We start from the raw sequence: 16,719 nt of genomic DNA, 5'->3' as shown, positions 1-16,719 counted from the left end.
GTGTCTGCACACTTCTTTGTCAATTCTGTGAACATGATAACTGCTTCATAAACAGACGATATCCTTGTTAAGTCATTAGTGTTAAGTGTGTCTGAAACTACAGTGCCCTTCTGTTTTTCTTTCTTCAGGCTCTACAGAGTTTTGTGTGTTGTTCTTTTGAGCGACAATTATTCCAGAGGTTTCAGGTTCACTTGTTTTGTCCTGCAGTGAGTTAACAGCTTTAGAGACTTCATGTTTATTTGCTATGTCCTGCTGTGCGTCAACTGCTTCAGAGACGTCAGCCTCATTTGTTATGTTTGACTAGATCCTGGACCTGCCCGGCCGCGCCCATAATGGTGCCGGTGTAAATGGGACTCGTAACTGCTTGTTGTGTACTGGTTGCCCAACCTTGATATCACGAGATACGTATGCAGTTTTGAAGCACATGGCGGAGGCTCGTCTGCTGTAGTGGGGCGCCCCTTTATCGTTTCAGTCGCCATTCCGCCCGCTTTTGCTACACTGTGCCTTTTCCGCCATTCAGCTGTTTACCGCCCGCTCTTACGGCTACAGCGTCTCGCTCACCATGTAGTTGAGTTGCTCCCACTCTTGCGGTGCAACGATAGGCGGCTGCCACAGGACTCTTAAAATGGCGGCCGGCTCTTCGGATTTGGGCCTGGTCCAGTAAAATGGCCCTGGGACACCTTGGAACTCGGACGCTTGTCTGCCAGGGCTTGGGTCCCATTCTCGAAAGCGTCCCCTCAGCCTTGAAGATTGTACAAAAGTCTTGGGGGCCCTCGACTCCCGCAGGCTTCCGGTGGGGAGCGGCTGCCATGATTGCTTGCGGAATGGCCACGACGGAGCTACGAGATGGTGGTGCTCTCATGGTGACGCCAGCTTCAGTCTGAAACATCCAGAAACAAGGTGGGGCTTTCATCGTTTGGGAAAAAAAATGTTTTAATCCAATGAAAAGTGTTATTTTTAGGTCACATGACCTAGTCTTACATCATTAGGAAAACAAAAGTAAAATGAACCAATGAAAAGTTTTATTAACAAGTCACATGACCTGTTATGCTTACGTTACGCGCTGCGTGGCGCGCTCTGGATCGTTTCCGGGAAGCTGCGCCTTGCGCACCGGAGCACTTCCGGGTGCGCTAACGCGGCGCGTCATATGACGCATTACGCGACAACGCAGGTCCAGAATATAGTCAAAATGTCTTCACCAACCAGCGGTCGGAATACAACCGCTTTCAGCAGTCCAAAAAGTTCTGTTAAATCTTAAGAGCGGGAGCAACTCAACTACATGGTGAGCGAGAGGCTGTAGTCGCAAGAGCGGGCGGTAAACAGCTGAATGGCGGAAGAGGCACAGAGTACCAAAAGCGGGCGGAATGGCAACTGAAACGGTAAAGGGGCGCCCCACTACAGCGTGTCTTCAGGTCAAACGGATTGTGGGACAAGGTCCAGAATGGAAGAGTCATCAAAAGGCAAAAAATTCCGCCGGACCCCGGGAGCCGGCCGCCTATGTTGGGGGCGATCTCAGGCCACACCAGGGCAACACGACTTGGGGAGGGGGCAGGAGCCAAGCGCCCCCTCCCAGTCCGCGCCATCTCACCGCCCCTCGGGGGCCTCCGTCAAGCGGTTTAGGGAGGCACCGTATCACATTGTTTTCCAATGCAGTCAGGTCCACAAACGGACCCCACTTACTTTGAATAGTGAAGCTGCAGCAGGTGCAAATAAGGTTTAGACAGTGTTACAAGCGCTGCTTAGAACTCTGAAGTATGGCACTCAACATCCAGAACTTATGCCATTTGTGTAAGGCAGTGACATCGAAGCAACTCAGGGACCAAAAGCATGAACGAACACTCACGTATGAAAATCTTATTTGGGGAAGGGGCAGGATCCAAACGCCCCCTCCCAGTTCGCGCCACTACACCGTATGTAGAAAATCTGAAGCCATCGTTCTACAAACTCCCAACGCTTGCTATCAGTGCATGAGTTTCATGCTCGATCGATTGAGCTAGCCGGATCGGGCAACAAAAAGTATAAAATAGTTATGTAAAAAGTTATTTAATAAAATGTTTTACCCTGTTTCTTTGCTGGTGTGTTGTCTATATTTATAATATTTGCATAGGGTTTGTCGTTATTTTAGGCGGGGTGGGTGACGGAGCCGAGCTGTCTTGCAGCCCTCATGGTGTGGAGCTCAGTTCATTTCACTATTTTCGTATTTCTCATGAAGGGTTGTTCCTAATGTTTGTATTTTAGCGAGGTCAAAAAGAGATCCAATTAGTGGTCTACTGATTTTGCACGATTACTTTTATTTTTTTACACGATTTTTCACTATCTGCAAAGACTAAACAGAGTATTGCGACTTTGTGCTTGTTTGTAAATAGAGAATGATCCAAAGAGAACCAATTCTAAAACAGTAAATGCTTGGATAACAATCAATCAAATGGAGAGACAAGCAGGTACGACGGATTACAACGGGGGTAAAGGTCTGCGTTAACTACCCTTCACTATCTGCAAAGAGAGAGTACTACTAAGAGAAAAGAGGGGAGTGGGGGGGGGAAGCGTTCAAAGCACATGAGCGTGCATAAACACGAAAACGTTTTTACCTATCACGTACTTGACATTTGACAGCTTTTGATATTTGCTAGTAAAAAACCATTGAAATTCACAGAAAAAACCATAGGTTATAGTCCATATATAGTTAGGAATTTGCATTTACAAAACCTTGAAAATTCAATGAAAAAACCATTGGTTATAGAACATATATAGTTAGGAATTTGCATTTACAAAACCTTATTTTACTCGCATAAAACCATTGAAATTCCATATATAGTTAGATGCGCTAACTATATATCGCGCACCCGCAATCCACTGCTGATGATGTCACATATTACATCATTCATGACATGGTTAGTGACATCACTGATGACATCACTGATGACATCTCAAATGACATCACTGATGACATCTCAAATGACATCACTGATGACAACATCCAGTGATTGTATGTTTCTGTAAAGTTAAAATGTGTCTTACATATTGAAGAATGAGTGGATGTATAAGTGTCTGGATGAAGGATTTAGTAGGTGCATGACTGACTGTATGAGTGTGTGATTAAATGTGTCTCACTGAGTGCATGGGTTAGTGACTAAACTGTTTTAATTTGTGCATCATTATATCTGTTGTTCTACAAACTGCTGCATATGTTGATCAGTAGCTATATGAGTAACTGTATGGGTTATTCATTGGTTGTCCAAGTATTTGTATGGGAAACTGAGTGTGTGTGTATGGGTGGCTGGGAGGTGTGTGACTCTGTACATAGATGTGTGAGTAGTTGATTCACTATATGTATGGGTTCAAAAGTGCATGTGGAAACAGCTGTATGGGCGGTTGACTGTGCATGAGTGTATTAGTGAGTGAATGGATATCTCAGTGCTACATGTCAAAGTAAGTACATATGTAAAACACAGTACATGTGAGAGTTGACATCTATAAATAACTGTGCATAAGAGCCAGTGAATGTGTGAGTGGCTGTATGGATCATTGTGAACATGTATCAGGGATTGTATAAGAGAGTAAAGTAAATATGTGTTAGTATATGTTTGAATAAGTAAGGTGTGTATAACTGTATAGTTGAGAAAATGGAGGTGTGATTGATTTTTTGCATAACTGACTAGGTGTGTGAGTAACTCCATGGATGAGTGACAGTCTGTGACTGTCTGTTTACACTGATTGTATCTAAGGTTATATTAGAGTCTGAAGAGGTTCATGGTATTATCACATGAATGATATAATCAGTGATGTGATCAGTCATGTCAAATGAGATGTTATCAGTGATTTTATCAGTGATGTCATTTGAGATGCCATCAGTGATGTCATCAGTGATGTCACTAACCATGTCATGAATGATGTAATATGTGACATCATCAGCAGTGGATTGCGGGTGCGCGATATATAGTTAGCGCATCTAACTATATATGGAATTTCAATGGTTTTATGCGAGTAAAATAAGGTTTTGTAAATGCAAATTCCTAACTATATATGTTCTATAACCAATGGTTTTTTCATTGAATTTTCAAGGTTTTGTAAATGCAAATTCCTAACTATATATGGACTATAACCTATGGTTTTTTCTGTGAATATATATATATATATATATCTCCACGCGTTGGTTCACCGTTCCCCGGCCATTGAGTGCTCGTTGTGGGTGCGTGCACCTACGGCGGAACCACGCCGTTAATTATCATCACACTTTTCCCTTGGTTAGAAAGGATATCGGGCGCACTCTCTTTGGTTTTCCACAATTGATTTATTTTAAACTATTAAAGCGATGAAAGCAGTCGATCAACGCGTTTCGATGCTGCTAGCATCTTGATCACGATCCCACGATCGTGACCAAGATGCTAGCAGCATCGAAACGCGTTGATCGACTGCTTTCATTGCTTTAATAGTTTAAAATAAATCAATTGTGGAAAACCAAAGGGACTGCGCCCGATATCCTTTCTAACCAAGGGAAAAGTGTGATGATATTGATTATATATATATATATATATATATATATATATATATATATATATATATATAGATATATATATATATATTTATATATATAGATAGCGCGGCTATCACTCCAAGGAGCATCTTAGCGCTGAGTACCGTAGCAAGATGGACCGGGCCGGCTGACTGCTCAGAGGACCTGCGCACTTACACTAAAGTTTTACAAGTGGTATCCGTAAGGTTGTAGATACAGCTTTTCAGGGCTTTCCTAAACTGGCTCTCTGCGGGGATTTGCCGGAGCTGTGGTGGAAGCTTGTTCCACGCCCTAGATCCCAACACAACAAGGGATTTTCCCCCCTTGGTGACAAGCTTGAATCTTGGGATCACCAGTTAATTCAGGTTTGAGGACCTAAGGCTAAGGTGCCAGTAGGTAGTTATAGTTAGGACCTAGTTTTCAAGGGAAAAGCAATTTTTTGTTTTGCCAATAAATTTGTGTGGTTGCTTGATGACTCCTCGCAGGATTTTTTAAAATTAATACGCCACTCACTTCAGCTGCTTTCTTGAAACATTTGGGGTGATACTTCAAAGGGGGGGCAAGAAAAAGGGGTCTCAAAATGCTTTTTCTACATGCGAATTACCATTGGAAACTAGACAAAGCTGCAAAGCTGTAGCCCGACCTGCTGAATGGAATTACAGCACAATTGGCAAAAAGGTAGCCCTGGGTCCAGATAGCACTCTTTTTGTTATATAGTGTAAATCTGTTAAGTAGGTACTGAGAAATGTGAAGACATTTACAGTGTTATATCTACGGATGCAGTGGATCGGGCGACCCCTCCTGATCTTATGCTGGTGTCTGATTGGCTGCCAACACTTCAAACCAAGGACTGCTAGTAACCAACGTGTGACTCGTTTGAACCGAGGCACAAGAAAAAAACAGTGAAAAAAAAGAAGGAGGCAGGTTAGAAACACCCTGAGCCCCCTAGGCCTCTAGAGGGTGGGTCCCCACAGGGACCCCTCAGGGACAAAAAAGCGTTGCAAAAAAAAGTGTTATGAGTTGTGTTGAATTCCTGACTCCTGCCATTAATCGAAAAAAAGGAAGCACAGGCTCCTGTACTTCGGTTACTTTAGGCAACTGGGTGGCCCAAATCCCGGGAGCATGGTAAACATAAAGGAGGGGTACACAGGGCCCCCTCCTCAGGCTTTTCAAAGCCCCGGGGCCCGCCCCCTCCCAGGGGCAGTTATATAATTATATACCTGGTAGCCTTGTGGCTCCCCCGCTACCCGGGGAACTGCCACCTCCCTGGGGCAAAGATGGCATTAAAAAATAATGTGGGGGAAGCTGTAGGGCCGCCCCCACTCCACATTAAGCATGCAGGGGGCCCACCCAACCCCCCAAACAGCCATGGGGACCACCACCTCACCGGGGAAAATATTAAATATATATATTACCTACTGGCGTCTCGCCAGTAGGTATATATAGTTAGGATTATTTGTCTATGGAACTTTTGAAAATTCTATGTCTAATAACTTTGGCGTTTGTGGACGGAATCGGCTGAAATTTTCAGGAAAATGGCACATTTTGTTTCTGAGCAGCCCCCGAAAATTTGGGGGGGGTTCGTCAAGGGGGGGCCGAGAAAAAAGGGGGGTCCCAAAACACGTTTTTCCCATGTTAATTTCCATAGGGCCTTTGGCCTCACTTTTAGCTCGAACGGCTGAATGGATTTGCACGAAACTTGGCAAAATTGTAGGGACTGTTAGCCCGATGTGCCTTTGCTAGGTCTCAATATATGTGCTCCAGTGGATTTTGAGAAATTAACGCTCAAAACAAGATATATATCTGTAACAGCGCTCCGGGCTGCGCTCTGGTCCGCTTACTTTTCGCGAAACGGAACTTTGCGCGCAGAAAGCTGATTGGCTCTCCGGTGTCTGTCAACATTCTAAACAGTCCGGAGCGGCCGCCATCTTATCTCTCGGTAGGATCGAGAGAGAAGAAGAGGTGAAAAACGAAGGGGCAATTTAATGAAAGGGGGCAAGGTATACCTCTCTTGACCCTCTAGGAATGATGTTGGGGTTATTAAAGGGTCCCGTGGGGAAAATAAAAAAATATATATTTTTTACGGTAGAAGCGCTTCCCGGGCCGCGAACTGGGTCGCAAACTGGTAGCGAAACGGGAATTCGCCATTTTGTGTTTCGTTTTAATTAAATTACTAGGTATAAGGGGGTGCGGGAGACGTATCCTGACCCCTTATGTTTTCTGAGGGTGGCTGAGGAGGCTCATATATGTTGATACATGTGTTCCAGCGGCTGTGCGTGAGCTTTTTTTTTTTTTTTGCTGCGTGACGTCTGTTAACGTTCGATTCGATGGAAATCAGGAAGTGTTGACCACCATTTTGTCACTGCGAGTAAATATTTTGTTATAAATGAATCCTTATTGATAAACATTGTCTGCGCCATCTTGCCTTTTTGTCCAATGCCACAATTTTGTCGTGCACGGCAGCCATTTTAGATGCCTTGACCAGACCCACTCTCTGCACGCCGTCAATTCTCAGCACGGCTCCCCACCCTCGCAAGCATCTCCCCCATGCACTGGTCACCCCCGCTCTCTCTCTCATGCATGGGCCATATACTTCCCCCCATCTGCGCTGCTCTTCCCTGAGAATCACACCCTGTGCCCGCCCGACACCTCCCTTTCACCCTATTCACTACCGCACCCTCTGACACTCCTCTTCCTCTGTGTCCGATTGTCCAGGCCGGACCAAGGCTATCACCTAGCCCTGCGGATGTAGTTTATGGCCCCAGCTGTAGAGAATCCAGACATACCAATCCTCCCGATTCAGGCGTGAGACTACTGATTTCAGTGCTAGTCTTCCGCCTCCCGATTCCTGCAAGGAAAAACCCGGGGGCATATTACCAACAACTAGCGATAATTTTTGTCTCTAACTTGTTTAGAGACAAAAATTATCGCCGCACATCGGCGAATTTTATCGCAGATAAACCTTGCTTTTAGCAAGGTTTATCGCAAATGCGATAAAAAACGGCCGCAATGCATGAATATCGCTGAAAAGTCAGCGATATTCATGCATTATCCAGCAAATGCTCTTAGCCATGTTATCCACCTTCCATTGGATAACATGGCTAAAAACTGCTCAGGGCAGGTGTTAGCTTTTGGAGATATTCGCGCTTAGCGCGAATATCTCCAAAAGTTGGTAATAGGAGATAGCGATGGTTAGGGACTGTTTCCAGTCGCTAACATCTTGGCACGCCCACTTTGCATGTCATTAGTGATAAATATCACTGACATGCAAAGCGGGGCCCAATGAATCCTTATTGATAAACATTGTCTGCGCCATCTTGCCTTTTTGTCCAATGCCACAATTTTGTCGTGCACGGCAGCCATTTTAGATGCCTTGACCAGACCCTCTCTCTGCACGCCGTCGATTCTCAGCACGGTTCCCCACCCTCGCAAGCATCTCCCCCACGCACTGGTCACCCCCGCTCTCTCTCTCATGCATGGGCCATATACTTCCCCCCATCTGCGCTGCTCTTCCCTGAGAATCACACCCTGTGCCCGCCCGACACCTCCCTTTCACCCTATTCACTACCGCACCCTCTGACACTCCTCTTCCTCTGTGTCCGATTGTCCAGGCCGGACCCAGGCTATCACCTAGCCCTGCGGATGTAGTTTATGGCCCCAGCTGTAGAGAATCCAGACATATCAATCCTCCCGATTCAGGCGTGAGACTACTGATTTCAGTGCTAGTCTTCCGCCTCCCGATTCCTGCAAGGAAAAACCCGGGGGCATATTACCAACAACTAGCGGTAATTTTTGTCTCTAACTTGTTTAGAGACAAAAATTATTGCCGCACATCGGCGAATTTTATCGCAGATAAACCTTGCTATTAGCAAGGTTTATCGCAAATGCGATAAAAAACGGCCGCAATGCATGAATATCGCTGAAAAGTCAGCGATATTCATGCATTATCCAGCAAATGCTCTTAGCCATGTTATCCACCTTCCATTGGATAACATGGCTAAAAACTGCTCAGGGCAGGTGTTAGCTTTTGGAGATATTCGCGCTTAGCGCGAATATCTCCAAAAGTTGGTAATAGGAGATAGCGATGGTTAGGGACTGTTTCCAGTCGCTAACATCTTGGCACGCCCACTTTGCATGTCATTAGTGATAAATATCACTGACATGCAAAGCGGGGCCCAAGATGGTCGCTATCTCCTTTTAGCTGTCACTAACTGGTGTTAGCGACAGCTTGGTAATAGGGAGATAATTTTATCTCCTTTGTTTTGGCTTTTAAAGCCAAAAAAGCGGAAATAAACCCCCTTGATAATATGCCCCACGATTCCTCAGGGGTTTCAGCTGACAGGGCTTGGTATTGTGTTACGTGCTAATTCTTCCAGGAAACGTCAGAGGGTCGATGTAGGGGTTCTAGAAGGGGTGACAAACCATTTAAGCCTCATGAACAAGCGCATGGTCTTTTAAAGATTTGTGAAGTACTCGGGGCGGCGGTGTGTGTGTGCCCTCTTTCAGGAGCGGGCGGGGGGGACTGCCAGCAACTTGCCAGGCCAGCCAGTGTTCAACACGTGCATCACCCTTTCTCTGCCTGCTATTGCGCTCCATGCTTCGGAAAGGTAAGAAAAAGAACGTGCATTTGAGTTTGAAATGTCCGATCCTGTAGCAGTACACTTGCAAAGCCCACACATGACAATAACCCGATTCAAGGCCCCATTCACCCGATTTTTAAAAAAAATATAGTACTCCAAGAAAGTTGGATTATAAAACTTTATTAACTTTTAAATATAACGAACGCAACAAAAACTGTAAATATATTTAAACATTTTTTGATAAAAAAAAACAACAATGGTCAGAAGCTGTCTTTTGTGCGAATAGTCCCAAGGCAGCACAACGTGCTGAGTTGTGGAAGGCACCCAGGTGAAGAACCATCCCTTCTTTAAACCCCATGGTGACCAACTATAGTTTCAATGAGTGCTATGTCCCAGGTTTTACATAAAGTAGTGTTTACCTAGAGTGGTGCTGTGTAGGACACTCTGAATGGAAATTAACCAGAACTATAACGATAACAACAACAACAACAATAATATAACTTTTATGCCCAAATTACGCAAACATTTAGCTAATCTGCTAAAGGGGGGAGTCGCCATTTCTTTACAATAATCAATAATGAAAAATCAACATCAATAGGGTTGTCCGTATTCCCGATGCAGCACTATAGTGCAACATACACAGCACCTGGGGTGTCAAGAGTGAACAGGTCCTAGCTGCTTAACCAATGACTGACAAATGCTATATTAAACACTTACTATGTATAATACTTGCGTTCACAATAGTTTTACTTTACAAAACAGAACAAAAGATGTCCCCTGTAAGTAAACCCATATTAGCTGTTTCAGTTATTGAACATCCTAAGGTTTTATGACCTGGGGAACAGTGGTGATATCCTGGGCCACCCATCCGTAGCCTCTCTAATCTCCATTACAATGTGTTTCTTGCTAAAATTAGCCAGAACTATAACCATAACAACAACAACAACATTAATATAACTTTAACGTCCAAATTACGCAAAGATTTAGCTAATCTGGTAAAGGGGGGGGAGTCGCCATTTCTTTGGATAATTTATTCATCCATCCGTAACCTCTCTAATCTCCATTACAATATGTTTCTTGCTGTCGCTAGCTGATGAAAAAACTAAAGTGATAACTTCCTCATCCTTATTTTGTCTTTCTTTGTTCCTTAAGATGTTATATGTGTCAACCTCTTCCGAGAATGCTGATGCGTTAGGGATTTCCTTGTGTTTCTTAATAGCATTGGTGTCTGCACACTTCTTTGTCAATTCTGTGAACATGATAACTGCTTCATAAACAGACAATATCCTTGTTAAGTCATTAGTGTTAAGTGTGTCTGAAACTACAGTGCCCTTCTGTTTTTCTTTCTTCAGGCTCTACAGAGTTTTGTGTGTTGTTCTTTTGAGCGACAATTATTCCAGAGGTTTCAGGTTCACTTGTTTTGTCCTGCAGTGAGTTAACAGCTTTAGAGACTTCATGTTTATTTGCTATGTCCTGCTGTGCGTCAACTGCTTCAGAGACGTCAGCCTCATTTGTTATGTTTGAGTAGATCCTGGACCTGCCCGTCCGCGCCCAAAATGGCGCCGGTGTAAATGGGACTCGTAACTGCTTGTTGTGTACTGGTTGCCCAACCTTGATATCACGAGATACGTATGCAGTTTTGAAGCACATGGCGGAGGCTCGTCTGCTGTAGTGGGGCGCCCCTTTATCGTTTCAGTCGCCATTCCGCCCGCTTTTGCTACACTGTGCCTTTTCCGCCATTCAGCTGTTTACCGCCCGCTCTTACGGCTACAGCGTCTCGCTCACCATGTAGTTGAGTTGCTCCCACTCTTGCGGTGCAGCGATAGGCGGCTGCCACAGGACTCTTAAAATGGCGGCCGGCTCTTCGGATTTGGGCCTGGTCCAGTAAAATGGCCCTGGGACACCTTGGAACTCGGACGCTTGTCTGCCAGGGCTTGGGTCCCATTCTCGAAAGCGTCCCCTCAGCCTTGAAGATTGTACAAAAGTCTTGGGGGCCCTCGACTCCCGCAGGCTTCCGGTGGGGAGCGGCTGCCATGATTGCTTGCGGAATGGCCACGACGGAGCTACGAGATGGTGGTGCTCTCATGGTGACGCCAGCTTCAGTCTGAAACATCCAGAAACAAGGTGGGGCTTTCATCGTTTGGGAAAAAAAATGTTTTAATCCAATGAAAAGTGTTATTTTTAGGTCACATGACCTAGTCTTACATCATTAGGAAAACAAAAGTAAAATGAACCAATGAAAAGTTTTATTAACAAGTCACATGACCTGTTATGCTTACGTTACGCGCTGCGCGGCGCGCTCTGGATCGTTTCCGGGAAGCTGCGCCTTGCGCACCGGAGCACTTCCGGGTGCGCTAACGCGGCGCGTCATATGACGCATTACGCGACAACGCAGGTCCAGAATATAGTCAAAATGTCTTCACCAACCAGCGGTCGGAATACAACCGCTTTCAGCAGTCCAAAAAGTTCTGTTAAATCTTAAGAGCGGGAGCAACTCAACTACATGGTGAGCGAGACGCTGTAGTCGCAAGAGCGGGCGGTAAACAGCTGAATGGCGGAAGAGGCACAGAGTACCAAAAGCGGGCGGAATGGCAACTGAAACGGTAAAGGGGCGCCCCACTACAGCGTGTCTTCAGGTCAAACGGATTGTGGGACAAGGTCCAGAATGGAAGAGTCATCAAAAGGCAAAAAATTCCGCCGGACCCCGGGAGCCGGCCGCCTATGTTGGGGGCGATCTCAGGCCACACCAGGGCAACACGACTTGGGGAGGGGGCAGGAGCCAAGCACCCCCTCCCAGTCCGCGCCATCTCACCGCCCCTCGGGGGCCTCCGTCAAGCGGTTTAGGGAGGCACCGTATCACATTGTTTTCCAATGCAGTCAGGTCCACAAACGGACCCCACTTACTTTGAATAGTGAAGCTGCAGCAGGTGCAAATAAGGTTTAGACAGTGTTACAAGCGCTGCTTAGAACTCTGAAGTATGGCACTCAACATCCAGAACTTATGCCATTTGTGTAAGGCAGTGACATCGAAGCAACTCAGGGACCAAAAGCATGAACGAACACTCACGTATGAAAATCTTATTTGGGGAAGGGGCAGGATCCAAACGCCCCCTCCCAGTTCGCGCCACTACACCGTATGTAGAAAATCTGAAGCCATCGTTCTACAAACTCTCAACGCTTGCTATCAGTGCATGAGTTTCATGCTCGATCGATTGAGCTAGCCGGATCGGGCAACAAAAAGTATAAAATAGTTATGTAAAAAGTTATTTAATAAAATGTTTTACCCTGTTTCTTTGCTGGTGTGTTGTCTATATTTATAATATTTGCATAGGGTTTGTCGTTATTTTAGGCGGGGTGGGTGACGGAGCCGAGCTGTCTTGCAGCCCTCATGGTGTGGAGCTCAGTTCATTTCACTATTTTCGTATTTCTCATGAAGGGTTGTTCCTAATGTTTGTATTTTAGCGAGGTCAAAAAGAGATCCAATTAGTGGTCTACTGATTTTGCACGATTACTTTTATTTTTTTACACAATTTTTCACTATCTGCAAAGACTAAACAGAGTATTGCGACTTTGTGCTTGTTTGTAAATAGAGAATGATCCAAAGAGAACCAATTCTAAAACAGTAAATGCTTGGATAACAATCAATCAAATGGAGAGACAAGCAGGTATGATGGATTACAACAGGGGTAAAGGTCTGCGTTAACTACCCTTCACTATCTGCAAAGAGAGAGTACTACTAAGAGAAAAGAGGGGAGTGGGGGGGGGAAGCGTTCAAAGCACATGAGCGTGCATAAACACGAAAACGTTTTTACCTATCACGTACTTGACATTTGACAGTTTTTGATATTTGCTATTAAAAAACCATTGAAATTCACAGAAAAAACCATAGGTTATAGTCCATATATAGTTAGGAATTTGCATTTACAAAACCTTGAAAATTCAATGAAAAAACCATTGGTTAAAGATCATATATAGTTAGGAATTTGCATTTACAAAACCTTATTTTACTCGCATAAAACCATTGAAATTCCATATATAGTTAGATGCGCTAACTATATATCGCGCACCCGCAATCCACTGCTGATGATGTCACATATTACATCATTCATGACATGGTTAGTGACATCACTGATGACATCACTGATGACATCTCAAATGACATCACTGATGACATCACTGATCACATCTCAAATGACATCACTGATGACAACATCCAGTGATTGTATGTTTCTGTAAAGTTAAAATGTGTCTTACATATTGAAGAATGAGTGGATGTATAAGTGTCTGGATGAAGGATTTAGTAGGTGCATGACTGACTGTATGAGTGAGTGATTAAATGTGTCTCACTGAGTGCATGGGTTAGTGACTAAACTGATTTAATTTGTGCATCATTATATCTGTTGTTCTACAAACTGCTGCATATGTTGATCAGTAGCTATATGAGTAACTGTATGGGTTATTCATTGGTTGTCCAAGTATTTGTATGGGAAACTGAGTGTGTGTGTATGGGTGGCTGGGAGGTGTGTGACTCTGTACATAGATGTGTGAGTAGTTGATTCACTATATGTATGGGTTCAAAAGTGCATGTGGAAACAGCTGTATGGGCGGTTGACTGTGCATGAGTGTATTAGTGAGTGAATGGATATCTCAGTGCTACATGTCAAAGTAAGTACATATGTAAAACACAGTACATGTGAGAGTTGACATCTATAAATAACTGTGCATAAGAGCCAGTGAATGTGTGAGTGGCTGTATGGATCATTGTGAACATGTATCAGGGATTGTATAAGAGAGTAAAGTAAATATGTGTTAGTATATGTTTGAATAAGTAAGGTGTGTATAACTGTATAGTTGAGAAAATGGAGGTGTGATTGATTTTTTGCATAACTGACTAGGTGTGTGAGTAACTCCATGGATGAGTGACAGTCTGTGACTGTCTGTTTACACTGATTGTATCTAAGGTTATATTAGAGTCTGAAGAGGTTCATGGTATTATCACATGAATGATATCATCAGTGATGTGATCAGTCATGTCAAATGAGATTTTATCAGTGATTTTATCAGTGATGTCATTTGAGATGTCATCAGTGATGTCATCAGTGATGTCACTAACCATGTCATGAATGATGTAATATGTGACATCATCAGCAGTGGATTGCGGGTGCGCGATATATAGTTAGCGCATCTAACTATATATGGAATTTCAATGGTTTTATGCGAGTAAAATAAGGTTTTGTAAATGCAAATTCCTAACTATATATGTTCTATAACCAATGGTTTTTTCATTGAATATATATATGAATGAAGAGACCCATCCTCTGGGCCATTTAAAAAGGGATAGGACCCTGGTCCCCATCGCCCATGGCCAATACAACAAAAAAGAGGATGGGGCGACGTGGCCCCCTCCCGAACCTTCAAAGGTTATATCTTATTAAAAAAGGGGAGGTGGCCATGGTCCTCTCTTTCTGAGCCTCAATATTAGACCCTGCGCACCCCATTCCCTGGGGCTGTATTTTATTAAAAGAGGAGAGGGCCTGTACTCCCCTACCTGAGCCTTCATAGGCCTTAGGGTCCCCATCTAATGGGGTCAGTTGGCTTCCCATGTTGTGTGGGAGCTGGCAGGCCTCCCATCTGGAGGGAGCAGCTATTTATGCTGCTCCCTTCGGGCAGAAGCAATTAACACAAGTCTGCTCCTACCTGTGGGATCATTCTTTAAAGCTCTTCCCAGCTGGGAGCAGACTTAGTGTTCGCTCCTATTTGGTGTAAGATTTGGAAATGCTCCCGCCAGACGAAAGCAAACGTGCTTCCCTTCTCGCGCTAGTGCAGGCAGGGAAATTACCATGTCCAACAGATGGGTTTCGCTGGACACAGTCACTATGCTGGTCCCAGGGTATGGTGTCTCTGGGACCTCTTAAAGGCTCGGGAGTGGAGCCATGCAGCCACCTTACCTTTAATTTATGTTTTTGCCACAGGGAATGGGGTCCCGAGGCCTATTTAGAATCTGTGAGGGAGCAGCACACACCCTCCCTTATTTTTTGCTTCGGCTCTTGGTGTTGGGATCCTTAGGGGGGATGCATGCCCCCCCTCTCCTTAAGTTGATATTTTGGCCCCAGGGATGAGGTCCTCAGGCCAATTAGGTTCAAAGAGGAGGTCTGCATAACCATCTCCCTTTTTTTTGCTTCGGCACCCGGGAGATGGGGTCCCGGGGCCTCTTAAAGGCTCAGGGAGGGGAGTCACTCAACACCCTCATAAACGTTTTTTTATGTGTAGCCCCCCTGGGCCCTGGCCCACTTCAGGGGGTTTTAAGAAACAAGCACGGGAGCCCCGAGCTTGGCTTCCTTTTTTTTATTTTGCTGTTAATTCACAAATCTTCTGCAAACTTACGACCAAACAAAAAACAATGCTTTGAGCCCAGGAAGGGACCCCTCTGGATATTGATAAATAGATATGGTCCTTTTTTTAAATTATATTTGTCCATGGGGAATGGGGTTCCCAGGGCCTTATAAGGCTTGGGAAGGGGGGCCACAGAGCCCCTCTTTTTTATTGAATTTTGCCCCAAAGGATGAGGTCCCCAGCCCATAGAGGGCCCGGGGAGGGGGGCCATGTGCACCCACCATATTTTGATTGAGGGTAGCGGGAGCCCCAAAACCCCATGGATCCAGTCAGCTTTCCTCAACAAGGGAGAGCCGGCGTTGCTCCCGCACACAAGGAGCAGCAAAAATGCTGTTCCCTGCGGGTGGAAACAATGTGCGGAGCTATTTCCTGCCCGCAAGGAAACAGATCTGAAGTTGTGCTCCCAGATGTCAGGAGCATTTTTAAAGCTCCGGCCAGCTAGAAGCGGACTTTGTTTTTCCTCTTGCTTGGCAAGAGCTTTCAAACATAGGCTTCCCTGCCTGTGCCAGTGTGGGCAGGGAAACCACAGTGTCCTTGGGGTGGGCAACCCAGGACATAGCGGGAGCCGCCTTGTGGGATGGGGTCCTCAGGGTCAATAATAGCTATGGGAGGGTGTCCCCTCTTTGTTATTGCAGCTGAGCCCCAAGGGATGGGGTCCCCTGGGCCGAAATTGGCCCTGGGTGGGGGATGTATGCCCCTTGTCCTATGTAAGTAAGGCCAGACCCTGAGCATTTAGTCTCCTAGCCCAAGATCCACCAGGGACAGGGCTGTATGCCCCCTCCCAGATATTAGAAAGGCCTGGCCCAGCGGGATGGGACCCTTTGAGCCTAAAACATCTTGAGGTGGGGGGCCATGTGTGCCACCCTTCCCCCAATTACATATTAATGTTCCTCCCAGAGACCAGGCAAACTCGGGGGGAGGGTCTTAATAAAAAACAGGTGCGGGAAAAGGAGCATAATATTTTGCCTTGGATCCTCAATAAATTTGAGGCAAAATGCAATAAAAAAAACTACCACCAGACCTAAGTGGTCAGGTATGCCTACATTTTTCTTGGGACTCAGGCCATATCCACTGTCCCAAGATGGCCTCCACCACTTCCTGGTTCAAGTAGTTGCAGCCAAATAGATCTCACCATGAGATCTATTGTATTTGAGAAGGCTTGACGTCACTAAATACACATAAATCGTTTTTCAATAATAACTCTAAAAATACTACATTGATTTACACCAAAGT

The 16,719-nt window shown here is 45.1% G+C and overlaps 1 protein-coding gene across 1 annotated transcript in view; it reads left to right on the top strand.

The window, feature by feature from the left end:
* VWA5B1 (von Willebrand factor A domain containing 5B1) overlaps positions 1–16,719 on the top strand; it is a 1,100,054-nt gene that overhangs the window by 973,418 nt on the left and 109,917 nt on the right. The gene's annotated exons all lie outside the window — the stretch shown is intronic.

The sequence above is a fragment of the Lissotriton vulgaris genome, chromosome 5 (genome assembly GCF_964263255.1).
Source record: "Lissotriton vulgaris chromosome 5, aLisVul1.2, whole genome shotgun sequence".
Taxonomy (NCBI): Eukaryota; Metazoa; Chordata; class Amphibia; order Caudata; family Salamandridae; genus Lissotriton; species Lissotriton vulgaris.
Note: the sequence above shows the minus strand (reverse complement) of the source record. Positions and strands in the feature narration are given on the sequence as shown.